The sequence below is a fragment of the Cygnus olor genome, chromosome 24, assembly GCF_009769625.2.
Source record: "Cygnus olor isolate bCygOlo1 chromosome 24, bCygOlo1.pri.v2, whole genome shotgun sequence".
In the NCBI taxonomy this organism is placed as follows: Eukaryota; Metazoa; Chordata; class Aves; order Anseriformes; family Anatidae; genus Cygnus; species Cygnus olor.
This window is the reverse complement of record NC_049192.1, coordinates 6,651,800-6,655,990: the sequence shown is the minus strand read 5'-3', so window position 1 is coordinate 6,655,990 and position 4,191 is coordinate 6,651,800. Positions and strand designations below refer to the sequence as shown.

The following is a 4,191-nucleotide window of genomic DNA, read 5'->3' as shown; positions in this document are numbered from 1 at the left end:
GAACAGAGCAAGAAGAGAAAGTGATCACGAAAGAGTAGTAAAGGGGCAGCATCTGGGAAATGAGGGCTTAGGCACTGGGGCTGTTCCTGGGGGTGAAGAGATAGCACAGGGCCTGGCATTCTCCTCTGGGCTTTTCTTTGAATGCTCCTCACATCTGCTGTGTGCTGGGGATGGGAATTTACCATGGACATGGCCGAGATCCCCAGCTCACCTGAGAAGATGGCTTTGTATCACCACCAGAAATGCTGCAATGCCCAGTGATGCGTGGGTGGGAGCTTGCTTCTGAAGGGTTTACCTGTATGAGCACCCCTTCTTTCCTATACTCCTCCAGGTGGGAGCCAGCCCCAAAGCTCAGGGTCTGTGCGGCAGGCTCCAAGGTGCTCCAGAAGACACGCTGCTGTGCCCCACGCGGGCCTGCAGCAGGCTGAGCACACCGTGCTGGCACGCAGGCTCCAGCAGGCTGTGACCTCCCCCAGAACTGCTGCATGTGGGCTTGTGAGCGGTGTTTGCAGTTTGGAGATGGCGGAAGGATGGTAGTTGAGGTGTTGGCAGGTATCAGCTTCCCGCCTTCAACCAGAAGGAAACTGTGGTGGAGTCATGCAGGCAACACAGAACCCAAACCTGCTTTTATGTACTACGTTGGACTCAACGTTCCAGCCTCCTGCTTGGGGTTTTTGGGGGGCTGGGGTCTGTAACTCCCACGTGCATGCAGCCCCCTCCAGGTGGGTACGGTGCGCGCCTCTTCTCTCCCCCTGCAGCACTGCCCAGCCTTGTGCTCTCCCCTCTGCCTGCCAGGGACCTGCTGCAGCCTGTAGGGTGCAGAGCTGCTGGTGCTTGGCTAGAGGCATGGCAGAGCTTGGATTGCTCCTGCTGGGGCTGGGCAGATGGCAGACAGGCTGGGCCATATCCCACAAAGGGGCACAGAGAAAGCCTCTGCCAGAAGCTTTTGTTTTGCTGCCGGAGCTCTTCTTTCAGCCTTGGTGTTTCCAGGGCATCAACGGGGCCCTGTGAGCAGGAGCAGCCCTGGGGTGATGGGGGTGTCTGGCCCTCTTCAGGGAGTCTCAGCAGGGCTGGTGGTGTCGTTTCCTGGTCTGGATAGATATGGACAACCGAGATGCAGGAGAGAGGCCGGGTTCACTGCTACAGCTTTGAAGTTTTCGAAGCAAACACGTGCAAGTCCTGCAAAGCACAAAAATAAAGGAGAAGAAAGAGCCAAGCGGGACAGAAACCAGGGAGAAAGGTGGTGATGGAGACAGCAGGGTGCAGCAAGGAGGAAGAAACACAATCCACCCAAGTGGGTACATAATTTATTTACCTATTAGCTATTAATAAGCTGGCCTTTTGTATCAAGTCTCCCGACGTCCTTGTAACAACTTCAGGCCTTTCTGCAGAGCATCACCCTTTCTGGGCGTTCCTATGCCACTTGCCATGCTAACATGATTCTTGATATGTCCCTCACCCGGCATTGCACCTTTGTTACTACCATTCAGCTGAACAAGTAATTAATGTGATTCCCCATTGCTGCACCGTAACTGTAACCTCCAGGAAATACCTGTGAGGTGGGAATATCTCCTAGGGACACTGCGCATGTATTGCTTTGGGTAGTGCCCAAAGATTGAGGGAGGTCTTTGGGCCCTCCTTGTGAGCTGTGTTAAAGCAGAATGGCCAAGCTGATGGCCTGGTTGAGCACTGGACCTTCCCTTCCACCTTTTGCTGTCCATGATTACTGCAGGACTGGTTGTGATACTTGATACCAAGATGCAGATCAGCTGAATGTAGTGAGGAGAAGACCCATCCATCTTGGTCAGCAAACTCACAGCTACCCTGCTGAGCTGAGTGAGTACAGCCTCCAGTGTGTGCCTTCCTCCATCCTCCTTGCCAAGCTTGAAGATGGACAAGAGGTGGGTTTAACCCTTCCCATGTATTCTTGGGAGAAAATGCACTTAGAGGCATATTTACAGGGTAGTGACCAGGACACCATACAGTAGGCTTGGAAGGACCCATTAGAGCAGCCAAGGCCTCCTGTGCCTGTTTCTTCATGGTTCAGGGAATAAGGTGGGACTTTACTAATGGGAAGACACTTCTGTGATCTGGGACACATCACCTCTTCCCTGATGTTGCCTAATGCTGCTGCTCAGAGCTGAGTGCATGGCTGCTTTTTTTGCATTTTCTTGTAGTGAGGGATGTTTGGTGCCACCTGGGAACCCCCTTGAAAGGCTCCCAGGGCCTCCCTGGGCCATGGAAGTGCCACAGTTCAACTGGTCCCCCAAGTATGCACCTGGTCCCCAGAGTATGCACCTGGTATCCCTTGGGCATTGCACAGGACAGCAGCAGTGAGGCCAGCACCCAAGCGTGGAGCCACAGCTCCCGTCAAGGTGGCAACATGCCTTGGTAGGACTGAGCTACAGACCACACCTGGGCAGGTAAAACTCCTTAGAGTCCTTTAGTCTTAAAATGTGAATGTTGCTTCTTGAAACAAGCATTGCTTCTAGATCCCCAAGTATGAAGTTCTTAGTGGCAAGGGGAATCCCTCTCCTTGTGCATGTGATATCCGTGGAGCAACTACTTCCAAGTACTGAAGCAATCAGCTGGGTGACCAGCTCGGGGGCTGAGCTCTCAGGGGTACACCCCTCTTGGGGTCAGTTGCAGAGGAGTTTTGCTTCGTTTGCGGCAATCATTACCTGTGAAGATGTGCCAGGGCTGTCAGCACAGCCCTGCTTGCAGTGCCATGTTTCTTCCCCGTGTTTCCTTTAAAGCCAAGGACAGCAAGGCAAGATAGGGTTTCACGAGGGTATAGGGTTTCTGAATCTGAGTCTTTCCTGAGACAAACTCTTTCTAATCCTTACCTGCATGTCAGAGCTGCACAGACACCGACCACATCCGTAACCACCCATAGGATCTTCTATTGCTGGAGGAAGAACTGTAATTTAGGCTGCCTGAACTTGGCTGCAGGTGAGTGACTCCTTTTAGTTTTATTTATTTTGCTTGTAAAAGTCTGTATGGCATTAATAATATCATGGAAATGTAATGGGGCTGACACCTGTGCAAAGCTCCTACCTACATTAAGCCACTCCTTTTATTTTAGTTCATCACCCATAGGATGCAGAAGAATCACCTGGTTGACAAGGTTCCCATTTATCTCCAGATAAAATGGTGCTTGGCTTGTGGCTGTATACCACAGCTTGTGCTGATACAGGATTTTTGGATGCTCTTGGGTTTGTGCCTGATCCCAGACAGATACGCTCTGTGCTTTCAGCATTTACAGCCTTTATTTCTTTTCCAAGACTTAAATAAAGCAGTTACTCTTGGCTGTGATCTTTTTTTAATGGGTTTGAATGCTTTGCAAATCTTCCATTGGAAATGATCAGCCATTGCAATCTGCTTTATTGGAGTGTATACAAGAAACACTGAAGACACAAGAGGAAATATTAGTTGCATCTAGTCCACTCAAACCGTAAGGACAAATAATTCATAGATATTTCTGACAGGCTGAAAACCATTACTGCCAAGTGGTCACTTAAAACCCAAAAAAGGGGAAGGAGCATCCATTTGATTGGGATGAATTAAATGCAGAGTGGGTGAGATTCAAGAGCAGGTTACATTAGATTCAGACTGCAATAAGAAGAGATAATGGGGTCTTTCTTTTTAGGTTGGCTTAATCTCACCTGGAAATAAAGGGATGTTTTAGGCAATCTCATGGGACTGAGCATGGGGATCCCCACTGAGCCCTGTGAGGTTGTACAGTGATGCAGAGCAGAATTTGGGGAAGATTAATGTAATTTTGGGTCTAAACTGCTTCTAATTCTGGTGGATTTGGTACAGTTTGCATTTTACAGAGAATAACATGAAATTTTGGGGGAGTCCAGGTTAGGTCATCTTTCCTGGTCTTACAGATCAGTGCAGGAGTGCTGCCTCAAAGCTCTCTGCAACTCTCATACTAACGAGCGCTTCAATCCTCCAAATGCTAATGAAAAAGCTCGTTGAAAAATCATCACTGGGGATAAAGGCGGTATGGAAAGGTTCAGAAGGGGCTAAAGAGACTTTCCTGGGTTTGTACTGGGTTCAGATGCAAGCAAGCATCAGCCCTGAGTTACTCTACGAGCACACCCGGGTGTGTTTCTGACATGCGATGAGATGCACAGTCTTGAGGCAAGGCGATCTCAGGGCAGGATGAGTGGTTTCTGGCCAACA

The 4,191-nt window shown here is 49.9% G+C and overlaps 1 long non-coding RNA gene across 1 annotated transcript; it reads left to right on the top strand.

Moving 5' to 3' along the window:
- Nucleotides 1-333: 333 nt before the first annotated feature.
- On the top strand, nt 334-3,290 carry LOC121059389. The gene is made up of 4 exons (XR_005814553.1): nt 334-2,055; nt 2,178-2,423; nt 2,858-2,952; nt 3,086-3,290. It is a non-coding gene; the product is annotated as an uncharacterized LOC121059389 (long non-coding RNA).
- The last annotated feature ends 901 nt before the right edge of the window (nt 3,291-4,191 follow it).